This window comes from Rhinopithecus roxellana, chromosome 3 (genome assembly GCF_007565055.1).
Source record: "Rhinopithecus roxellana isolate Shanxi Qingling chromosome 3, ASM756505v1, whole genome shotgun sequence".
Taxonomy (NCBI): Eukaryota; Metazoa; Chordata; class Mammalia; order Primates; family Cercopithecidae; genus Rhinopithecus; species Rhinopithecus roxellana.
In genome coordinates this window covers 117873954-117886707 of record NC_044551.1, presented here as the reverse complement: position 1 = coordinate 117886707, position 12754 = coordinate 117873954, and the positions used below count along the sequence as shown (strand labels likewise).

At 35.7% G+C, this 12754-nt stretch overlaps 1 protein-coding gene across 1 annotated transcript in view; it reads left to right on the top strand.

The window, feature by feature from the left end:
- Nucleotides 1–12754, top strand: part of ADAMTS19 (ADAM metallopeptidase with thrombospondin type 1 motif 19) — a 291742-nt gene that overhangs the window by 167649 nt on the left and 111339 nt on the right. The gene's annotated exons all lie outside the window — the stretch shown is intronic.

The following is a 12754-nucleotide window of genomic DNA, read 5'->3' as shown; positions in this document are numbered from 1 at the left end:
ATGAACGTGTAATTGTGGAGGAGGAACTATACGTTTTAACCCTAAAAATAAAATTTTAAAAGTATCTTTTATAGGAACAAAAATTAAGAGAGTACATTTCTACATAAACTGGAAGAAAACAGAAAATGTATAATGGTAAAGCAGTGTTTATGTATTAATATTCCAATAGTCAGTAATTACTCAGAGAAGACAGTAGTGTTAAGTCCATAAATTCTAAAGGATGAAGCAAAATTACCTTCTTAACTGATGGAAGAGTTTAAGCTCTATTAACCCCTTTTTTTTCTTTCCTGCTGGCCATCCCCTATCTGCCCATCTCCTCTCACCTCCTCCTCACACACACACACATACACATTGTACTTCAGGAATAAACCGATAACCACACTGAGAGTAAATTGGTTAAGTATCGCTGAAACATAGCCTATTTCACCCAGCCACAGTTTTTGTGAATGTCTCAAAGGAGTTTGGCTTTGTTGAGGATAATGCTGTTTTGGGTAACTCAGCATAATTAAGATCCATTATAAGGAACAAAGCATATGACATTATAATGTGTTGAATGCTGTCTTTGCTTTGTGGTTCTTATTAAGAGTTTTGCACTTATTTATTAATTGCTTTTGATCAGTTTCACCCACCAGTGTGTAAGCTGCATGAGGGCAGAGTGAGTTTCTCCAGCATCTAGCCTAGGGACTGGCACAGAGTAAGTGAAATATCCAGTGAACAAATGATTTAGAATTAAAATGAGTGAATGTATGGAGTTGGAGCTGCATCAAATGTGATGTGTAAAAGGCTGTATGGACTGTAATACTCACCTGGCAATAGTGGAGCTTGAAAGGAACTGGTGTTGCTATGTGTGATCTAATGCCAAAGGGTTTACATGTGGCACAGCCATGGATCCTCGGAACTCCATATCATGTGTGACAATTATGACATTAGTTCTGTAAGGTCTGTCTCCGGTACCTCTCTGACTTCATCTACTAACCTCCTTCACTCTGCTTTCACCTCTGAATCTTTCGACAATCAAAAGTCTGGTCACAATCTTCTTCCTTAAATATTCATGGTAAAATGAAAGTTTCTGACGTACAAAGGTTTGGGTTTGTGGGCAGACACTTTTACAGTCTGAAGTTACCATTATTTTAGGCAACAAAGTAGGCTGTCGGTGTTCACTGTCACTGGAGCATTGCACAGGAGACAGTTTCAGTTCATGCGATATAGAGAATTGATAGAACTGATCAATGGATCAGTTGATCCAAAATGTTCATCTTCTATAAAGCATTCCTGCTGTAAAAACTCAGTAGATGATCAACTACACACATGATTCTGTTAAATTGTAGATTCTTTTCCATAATTACTATTTTACAAGCTTTTAGGGTGCTGACGAGTTGAAGGGTGCAGCACACCAACATGGCACAAGTATACATATGTAACAAACCTGCACATTGTACGCACGTACCCTAGAACTTAAAGTACAATAAAAAAAAAATAATGAATTGGGTCAGCTTACATAGGTAGGCTCAAACGGAGACACAGCTAATAGGAAATGAGAGCAAGATTTACTTATTAGAACCCACTGCTTATGAAATACCCCAAGCTACACAGAAGAGTTTATAGCTCTGGATAGAGACATTCTTATTACCTTGGAGTAATTTTGAAATTTATTGCAGTAACGATTGCCTGACATTTTGCAAAAGGTAGATCTTAATTTAAAAAAAAAAGAAATTATTTTAATATATCACATTGCAATTAAATTTTGCTAGTGCCATTCTACAGTGTTTTGACCTCTAAATATCTTCCATATAGTGTGTTAAATTATTTATTTTTATGATGTAATTTGATTCTTTTTCTTTTATTATACTTTAAGTTCTAGGGTACATGTGTACAACATGCAGGTTTGTTACATATGTATACATGTGCTGTGTTGGTTTGCTGCACCCATTAACTCATCATTTACATTAGGTATTTTTCCTAATGCTATCCCTCCCCCATCCTCCCCCCTAACAACAGATCCCAGTGTGTGATGTTCCTCACCCTTTGTCCAAGTGTTCTCATTGTTCAGTTCCCACCTATGAGTGAGAACATGCGGTGTTTGGTTTTCTGACCTTGTGATAGTTTGCTGAGAATGATGGTTTCCAGTTGCATCCATGTCACTACAAAGGACATGAACTCACCCTTTTTATGGCTGCATAGTATTCCATGGTGTATATGTACCACATTTTCTTAATCCAGTCTATCATTGATGGACATTTGAGTTGGTTCCAAGTCTTTGCTACTGTGAATAGTACTGCAATAAACATATGTGTGCATGTATCTTTACAGTAGCATGATTTATAATCCTTTGGGTATATACCCAGTAATGGGATAGCTGGGTCAAATGGTATTTCTAGTTCTAGATCCTTGAGGAATCGCCACACTGTCTTCCACGATGATTGAACTAGTTTACAGTCCCACCAACAGTGTAAAAGTGTTCCTATTTCTCTACATCCTCTCCAGCACCTGTTGTTTCCTGAATTTTTAATGATCGTCATTCTAACTGGTATGAGGTGGTATCTCATTGCAGTTTTGATTTGCATTTCTCTAATGACCAGTGATGATGAGCATGTTTTCATGTGTCTTTTGGCTGCATAAATGTCTTCCTTTGAAAAGTGTCTGTTCATATCCTTAGCCCACTTTTTGATGGGATTGTTTGATTTTTTTCTTATAAATTTGTTTAAGTGCTTTGTATATTCTGGATGTTAGCCCTTTGTCAGATGAATAGATTACAAAAATTTTCTCCCATTCTGTAGGTTGCCTGTTCACTCTGATGGTAGTTTCTTTTGCTGTGCAGAAGCTCTTTAGTTTAATTAGATCCCAGTTGTCAATTTTGGTTTTTGTTGCTATTGCTTTGGGTGTTTTAGTCATGAAGTCCTTGCCCATGCCTATGCACTGAATGGTATCGCCTAGGTTTTCTTCTAGGGTTTTTATGGTTTTAGGTCTAACATTTAAAATTAATTCAAGATGGATTAAAGACTTAAATGTTAGACCTAAAACCACAATTTGATTCTTATAACCATTAAATGCCATAGTTATTGTCTAGTCCTATTTTACAAATCAACAATTTGAGGTCTAGAGCAGTTACATAATAATTTGAAGTTCTTATACCTATTAACAGAGAATGCTAGATCCAAACTCACATTGTGTCTAAATCCCAAAAAACAGAATGCACTGTAACCACTATGCTCTCCAGTGTCTTATGGAACTCAAACTTCTTTATATGCTATATTGTCTTCTCTATGGGAAAACCCTTAGATCAGCTCTTGTATTTAAACTAATTTTTTTGTCTCCTATAGCACCTATACTATCAGTTTTAACCGGTATCTTAATTGATTTCTTTTGCTAAGCTCTTTGCTCTATTCATGCGATTATTTCCTACTAACCTACCTGCACAGATTTTTTTTCCTTGATCTCTGAAAATATGATTATTTGGGTTTTTAAAATCTGTTTCTCAATATCCTAAGATGTTGCCTTGTTTTAAAACTACAGGTTGTGCTAATAAAGTTAAGTTTTAGGTTTACGGTGTCCAGAAATGTTCTCCTTTTTATTTTCTCTCCACTTTTATATTCCAGTCCCAAATCAGTACAGCTTGTAAAGTGTAGTAACCTAATAGATGACAGACAGATAGCTAGAACCATAGAAAAGATCACTTACATATTTCGTCATTGATTTGACAAATATTTATTAAGTTCTAAGTACTTTGCAGGCACTGTATGAAGCACTAATAATACAGCAGGAATCAAAGACCCTGCCTCCATGGAACTTACATTTTAGTTGGAGGAAATATAAAATAAGCAAATGCATATCTAATATGTCAGTTGGTGATAATTGTTTAGAAGAAATATGAACTCAGGTAAAACAGAAAGTACTATCAAGGTAGATGATTGGGATGGTGTTATTTCATATAAGGTGACCTGGGAAAGTTTCCTAGAGAAGGTGACGTTTGTTTAGAGATCTAAAGAAAGTGGAAGAGCAAGCTATGCATTTATCTTGGGAGGAATATAGCAAGAGAAAACAGAATGCAAAATGCCCTGGGATTCACTGTGGGTCATGTTTTGAGATGCCCATTACACATCCAAGGAGGAATGTAAGCAGGTCCATGATATATATTTGGAATTCATTAAGAAGTGTAAGATATTGGGGACATGATACCAAATAACAATTGGAAGTGAGTTAGAATAAGTTTCAAGGACTAAGACCCAAGTCAATGCAATATTTAGAGTTTTGGAAAGTGAGAAAGAAAAAACAAAATTCTGAAGTATGTTGAGGTAGGAATAGAACCAAAGCAAATTAAGATCCTGGAGGCAATGTGAAGAGGACATTTCTCAAAGAGAGACTGATCAGCTGTGTCAAAAGCTGAAGACTTAAATGTAAAACCTAAAACTGTAAAAGCCCTGGAAAACAACCTAGGCAATACTCGTCTGGACTATTTTTTGCCCATAGGAATGGGCAAAGGTTTCATGACAAAGATTCCAAAAGCAATTTCAACAAAAACAAAATTTGACAAATGGGATCTAATTAAACTTAAGAGCTCTGCACAGCAAAAGAAACCATCAATAGAGTAAAGAGACAACCTTCAGAATGGGAGGAACTTAAACAAATTTAAAAGGAAAAAACAACTCCATTAAAAAGTGGGCAAAGAACATGAACAGACACTTTCCAAAAGACATGCAGCCAACAAGCATATCAAAAAAAAGTCAGTAACACTGATCATTGGATAAATACATATCAAAACGACAATGAGATAACATCTCATACCAGTCAGAATGGCTATTACTAGAAAAATCAAAAAATAACAGATGCTGGTGAGGTTGCAGAGAAAGGGGAAGACTTATACACTGTTAATGGGAGTGTAAATTAGTTCCCCATCAGAAAGCAGTGTGGCAATTCCTCAAAGAGCTAAAAACATAACTACCCATAACTACCATTCAACCCAGCAATCCCATTACTGGGTATATACCCAAAGCAATATAAATCATTCCACTATAAAGACACATGCATGTGAATGTTCACTGCAGCACTGTTCACAATAGCAAAGACATAGAATTAACCTAAACGCCCAGTAGTGACAGGCTGGATAAAGAAAATGTGGTACATATACACTATGGAATACCATGCAGCAATAAAAAAGAACGAGATCATGTCTTTTGCAGGAACATGGATAGAGGTGAAGGCCATTATCCTTAGCAAACTGATGCAGGAACAAAAAACCAAATACTGTTTGTTCTCACTTATAATTGGGAGCTAAATAATAAGAACTCATGAACACAAAGAAGGGAACAATAGACACTGGGGCCTACTGAAGACTGGAGGGTGGGAGGAGGAAGAGGATCAGAAATAATAGCTATTGAGTACTAGGCTTAGTACATGGGGAATGAAATCATCTGTACAACAAACCCCTGTGACATTGAGTTTACCTATATAGCAAACCTGTAATATACCCCTGAACTTAGAATTAAAGTATAAAACAAATTTTTTTAAAAAACTGAAGACAAGTGGAGCAAAATGAAGGCTGAGATTACACGGTTGATATTTTTTCCCAAAGGGTTTGACACACCATTATTTGAAGCTATATGGGAATGCCTGAATATATAATGGGTCAGGAAGTATAACTTAAAAATATAGCAGAAAATAGTTCTAACTGTGGAAGACTGAACATAGTTGTGCACTACATAATGACATTTCAGTCAATGGACCACATATACAACAATGGTCTTATAAGATTATAATCTGTATTTTACTGTAACATTTCTATGTTTAGATGCACAAATACTTAGGATTGTTTTACAGTTGCCTAACATATACAGTACAGTAACATGCTATACAGGTTTGTAGCTTAGAAACAATGGGATACACCATATAGCCCAGGTGTGTAGTGGGCTATATCATCTAGGCTTGTGTAAGTACACTCTACAATGTTCACGCAATGACTACATTGCCTAATGACACATTTCTCAAAATGTATTGCTATCATTAAGCAAAGCATGACTGTAGTTCTGCTACATACATATACACCGTCAATTGGCTCTATGTGGAGTCACCATACCTGCCATTCTGTCATCTAAGTGCTATACAAAACAAATCTCCTGTATGGTAAGCTCCTTCACATGATCAAAGTTGTCAGCCCTTTTGTCATTGTATCTCTAGCATCCAAATAAGTGTTCAATAAATATTTGGTGAATGAATAAGTGAATCAATTGAATAATGGGGTACTGATTCTAAATTTTTCACTCATGTAAACACTTGAGTCTCAGAAATATATCAAGATAACATGATAACCTTTTAGAATATTAATGCAATAACTACATAAAAGCCTACTTACGCTATTGGGCAGGTAGCTTGTTTCACAGCTTATTCATAATTCAGTTAGGCATCCTTATGACCAGCTCATTTCTAATCAACTACAAATAAACATCAAGCTTTGTAGTGTGAGCGTTCAGAGCAACCTTCAACATGTGTGTTTCAGGCAGAATCTTAAAAACAAGGTAACTCTGAATCTAACAAAGGCAGTTGGGCCATAGCATCTAAATTAGATGTTTGTTTTCCATACTTATAAACAGATATTTAAATACAAACACTAGAGGCTCCGCATTATTGCATAATGCTGATCTAATGAATGATATAAATTTACCCTTAGGATAACAACTTACATCTGCAGAATGTTTAAAGACACAGATGTAGAGATTCTGGTGAAACATCCTGATCGCAGGCAATAATAGCTCACTCTTCTGCATTAATTTGCAGAATTAATGGCTGACTTCTTGGATGGCCTTGTTCCTGAGTCCTAAGCAATTGGTGCCTGGTACCTTCAGGCCATCTGGCATCTTGTGGGTGAGCCAGCTCCAACTGCATCAAGTCATTGTAATAGCTTCCTGAAATTACTTAGCCTGGCTGCAAATACAGAGGTATGGAAGGATTTTTCCCTAGAACTAGTGAGAAGTGGCCCTGTAGGAGTTAACCTTTTTTTGAAAAAGAAGGAAGTGTGATAAAATTGAAGACCTCCAGGAAACTTAAGATCCTGTCTTTGTGAACTAGGCACACTATGAATTGCAAATGTATTAAATAGATAGAAAAGTTTATAGTATTACTGAATCATATGATGACCTTAAATATTGACATAGGAAGTTCCAGTTTTACATTTCTCCTGTATCTACTTTATTCATCCAAGTTTGTAGGACTCTCTCAAACCTCTCCTTGAAGCCAATGCACAGACTGGAATTGAAATAAAGTAATGGCAAAAAACACAATTATGTTTGCACCAACCTAATATTATGAAAAACTGTAGAAGGCCTAGACTCTGTAATTTGGCATTGCAAAATTCCGGAGGCAACAAGAATTTGGATTTAAAAAAGGCTTAACATGAAATTGTTGGAGGACATAAACTGCATGATTTAAGACTTACAAAGCTGCGGTAATGAAGACAATGTGGTGTTGACGATAGGAGAGACTTAACTCCTCAGTGGAACACCATAGAGAGTCCAATTATAGACTCTCACATATGTGTACAATTGATTTCAACAAAAGTAACAAGGCAGTTGAATGGGTAAAGAAAAGCTTTACAACAAATTGTGCTGGAATAATTGGATATTCATCTTTTAATATTACATCATATCATAAGATAAAATTAACCTTAAATGTATTATAGACCTAAATGTGGAATCTACAAAACTATAAAACTTCAGGGAAAAATGTAGAGGAAATGTTTTTTAATAGGACACCAGGAGTGTGAACCATAAAAGAAAAACAAAACAGAAAATTATTGTTTGAAATGTATCAAAATAAATTATTTTATCTTAGGAAAACTCCGTTAAGACAATGAAAAGGTAAGCCACAGAATGGGTGAAAATATTTATAATAGGCATGTCTGACAAAGGATTGTTGTCCAAAATATATAATCCCTGTAATAGTAATAAAAGACCAAGCAATACAATTAAATGGGCAAAACATTTCAACAGACAATTTAGAAATGAAGATATGCAGGTAGCCAACAAACTCCTTAAAAGATGTTTAACATCATTCATATTGTATCAAAAAATGCAAATTAAAACCATAAAGACCTATATTTGCATATACATTTCAATGTCTTAAGCTTAAAGAATTGAAAACACTAAATTGTTGCTGATAATAGAATTCACATACCACTATTGGTAATATAGTATAGTCACTTTGGGAAAATTTTAGGTGTTTGTAGGTGTTTTTAGGTGTTTTTTGTTTGTTTTTGTTGTTGTTTTTTATCACTTAAGCAGTCACCTCTTATATGATCCAAACTTCCCACTCCTAGATCCAAAAATATACTCTGCGTGATCTCTTTAAATTTATTGAGACTCATTTATAATCTGTCCAGGTGAATGTACTATATGCATTTGACAGAATGCATTTCCACAGTTGTTAGTGTTTCATAAATATTAATTAGGTCAAGGTTATTAATAGAGTTATACAAATCATCTTTTATTATGTATATAGATGTTCCAATAATTACTAAAGTGGGGAATTTAAATATCCTACTATGACTGTGCAGCTGTCTGCTCCCTTCAATTGTGTCAGATTTTGATTCATACCTCATAAGGTTTTATTGCAAGACACTAATACAGTTATTATTGTTATGTCTTCTTATTGCATTTCTTTTCATTATGAAAAAGTCTTCTTTATCACTGGTAGAAGTATAACTTATTTATATTGAAGTTTATTATATCCAATATTAATCTGATTTTGTGTGTTTATTTTTTGCATGGTATAATATTATGCTTTTATTTAGTTTAAATGTATCCATGTACTATTTCAAGTGAGTTTCTTGTAGTAAGCATGTAGTTAAGTCTTGATTTTCATCTGTTTTAAAAATTATAACCTTTTAATTGAGGTAAGTATTTCATTAATGTTTAATCATTGATTAAACAATGTGTTTGAATTTAGGTCTTGATTTTATAATTTATTTTTTAACTCTTTATTTCCCTCTGATCCCCATTAATTTACTTTTATGTTATTTGAATTCTCTTTAGGATCCTACTTTATCTATTACATTTTTAGCTATAATCCTTTACGTCTTTAAGAGACCTGATCTGGGTCTAGGTCTGGGATCACACATCTTTATTTAAAGGGCCAGATAGTAAATATATTAGGCTTGTCAGCAGCAGAGCCTATGTTGCAACTCAAATCTGCTGCTCTAGCTCAAATCAGCCACAGATAATATGTAACTGGATGAGTAAGACAGGTGACCAGTCTCCAGGCCATAGTTTGCCAAACTCACCTCTACAGATTAAAATAGAAATCCTCAATTTTTCTGAATCTACTTAGAGTTATTATAGTACTGTTTCATTTGGAATTATTGGAATATGCAACCACGTACGTGCATTTAGACTTCTTCATTCAGTTTTTCTGTACTACCGTCATTTTATATATATATATATATTTATATATATATATATATATATATATATATATGGGGAGAGAGAGCATCTGTGTACATTGTAGACCATACAATAAAATTGTATACATTTTACTTCATGTACATTGCATGTATTTTAAGGATTAAGAATGTAAAAATAGTCTTTCACTTTTAGCTTGATATTTACCCTTTCCAGTGTTCTTCATAACTTCCTGAAGATAGGAGTTTTACTTTGGTTTCATTTTCCTTCTCCATGTCTTTTAGTTGGGTTGCTAGTGACAAAATTCTCTTAATTTTCTTTCACCTGAAAATTTTCATTTCACCTTAATTTTTTTTTTTTTTTTTTTTTTTTTTTTTTTTATTATACTTTAAGTTCTAGGGTACATGTGCATAACGTGCAGGTTTGTTACATATGTATACTTATGCCATGTTGGTGTGCTGCACCCATCAACTCGTCAGCACCCATCAATTCATCATTTATATCATGTATAACTCCCCAATGCAATCCCTCCCTCCTCCCCCCTCCCCCCTCCCCCCTCCCCATGATAGACCCCAGTGTGTGATGTTCCCCTTCCCGAGTCCGAGTGATCTCATTGTTCAGTTCCCACCTATGAGTGAGAACATGCGGTGTTTGGTTTTCTCTTCTTGTGATAGTTTGCTAAGAATGATGGTTTCCAGCTGCATCCATGTCCCTACAAAGGACGCAAACTCATCCTTTTTTATGGCTGCATAGTATTCCATGGTGTATATGTGCCACATTTTCTTAATCCAGTCTGTCACAGATGGACATTTGGGTTGATTCCAAGTCTTTGCTATTGTGAATAGTGCCGCAATAAACATACGTGTACATGTGTCTTTGTAGTAGACTAATTTATAATCCTTTGGGTATATACCCAGTAGTGGGATGGCTGGGTCATATGGTACATCTAGTTCTAGATCCTTGAGGAATTGCCATACTGTTTTCCATAATGGTTGAACTAGTTTACAATCCCACCAACAGTGTAAAAGTGTTCCTATTTCTCCACATCCTCTCCAACACCTGTTGTTTCCTGACTTCTTAATGATTGCCATTCTAACTGGTGTGAGATGGTATCTCATTGTGGTTTTGATTTGCATTTCTCTGATGGCCAGTGATGATGAGCATTTTTTCATGTGTCTGTTGGCTGTATGAATATCTTCTTTTGAGAAATGTCTGTTCATATCCTTTCCCCACTTTTTGATGGGGTTGTTTGTTTTTTTCTCGTATATTTGTTTGAGTTCTTTGTAGATTCTGGATATTAGGCCTTTGTCAGATGAGTAGGTTGCAAAAATTTTCTCCCATTCTGTAGGTTGCCTGTTCACTCTGATGGTAGTTTCTTTTGCTGTGCAAAAGCTCTTTAGTTTAATTAGATCCCATTTGTCAATTTTGGCTTTTGCTGCCGTTGCTTTTGGTGTTTTAGACATGAAGTCCTTGCCCATGCCTATGTCCTGAATGGTACTACCTAGATTTTCTTCTAGGGTTTTTATGGTATTAGGTCTAACATTTAAGTCTCTAATCCATCTTGAATTAATCTTCGTATAAGGGGTAAGGAAAGGATCCAGTTTCAGCTTTCTACTTATGGCTAGCCAATTTTCCCAGCACCATTTATTAAATAGGGAATCCTTTCCCCATTTCTTGTTTCTCTCAGGTTTGTCAAAGATCAGATGGCTGTAGATGTGCGGTATTATTTCTGAGGACTCTGTTCTGTTCCATTGGTCTATATCTCTGTTTTGGTACCAGTACCATGCTGTTTTGGTTACTGTAGCCTTGTAGTATAGTTTGAAGTCAGGTAGCATGACGCCTCCAGCTTTGTCCTTTTGACTTAGGATTGTCTTGGCAATGCGGGCTCTTTTTTGGTTCCATATGAACTTTAAAGCAGTTTTTTCCAATTCTGTGAAGAAAGTCATTGGTAGCTTGATGGGGATGGCATTGAATCTATAAATAACCTTGGGGAGTATGGCCATTTTCACGATATTGATTCTTCCTATCCATGAGCATGGTATGTTCTTCCATTTGTTTGTGTCCTCTTTGATTTCACTGAGCAGTGGTTTGTAGTTCTCCTTGAAGAGGTCCTTTACATCCCTTGTAAGCTGGATTCCTAGGTATTTTATTCTCTTTGAAGCAATTGTGAATGGAAGTTCATTCCTGATTTGGCTCTCTGCTTGTCTGTTGCTGGTGTATAAGAATGCTTGTGATTTTTGCACATTAATTTTGTATCCTGAGACTTTGCTGAAGTTGCTTATCAGCTTAAGGAGATTTTGGGCTGAGACAATGGGGTTTTCTAAATATACAATCATGTCATCTGCAAACAGGGACAATTTGACTTCTTCTTTTCCTAACTGGATACCCTTGATTTCTTTCTCTTGCCTGATTGCCCTAGCCAGAACTTCCAACACTATGTTGAATAGGAGTGGTGAGAGAGGGCATCCCTGTCTTGTGCCAGTTTTCAAAGGGAATTTTTCCAGTTTTTGCCCATTCAGTATGATATTAGCTGTGGGTTTGTCATAAATAGCTCTTATTATTTTGAGGTACGTTCCATCAATACCGAATTTATTGAGCGTTTTTAGCATGAAGGGCTGTTGAATTTTGTCAAAAGCCTTTTCTGCATCTATTGAGACAATCATGTGGTTCTTGTCTTTGGTTCTGTTTATATGCTGGATTACGTTTATTGATTTGCGAATGTTGAACCAGCCTTGCATCCCAGGGATGAAGCCCACTTGATCATGGTGGATAAGCTTTTTGATGTGCTGCTGAATCCGGTTTGCCAGTATTTTATTGAGGATTTTTGCATCAATGTTCATCAGGGATATTGGTCTAAAATTCTCTTTTTTTGTTGTGTCTCTGCCAGGCTTTGGTATCAGGATGATGTTGGCCTCATAAAATGAGTTAGGGAGGATTCCCTCTTTTTCTATTGATTGGAATAATTTCAGAAGGAATGGTACCAGCTCCTCCTTGTACCTCTGGTAGAATTCAGCTGTGAATCCATCTGGTCCTGGACTTTTTTTGGTGGGTAGGCTATTAATTGTTGCCTCAATTTCAGAGCCTGCTATTGGTCTATTCAGGGATTCAACTTCTTCCTGGTTTAGCCTTGGGAGAGTGTAAGTGTCCAGGAAATTATCCATTTCTTCTAGATTTTCTAGTTGATTTGCGTAGAGGCGTTTATAGTATTCTCTGATGGTAGTTTGTATTTCTGTGGGGTCAGTGGTGATATCCCCTTTATCATTTTTTATTGCATCTATTTGATTCCTCTCTCTTTTTTTCTTTATTAGCCTTGCTAGCGGTCTGTCAATTTTGTTGATCTTTTCAAAAAACCAGCTCCTGGATTCATT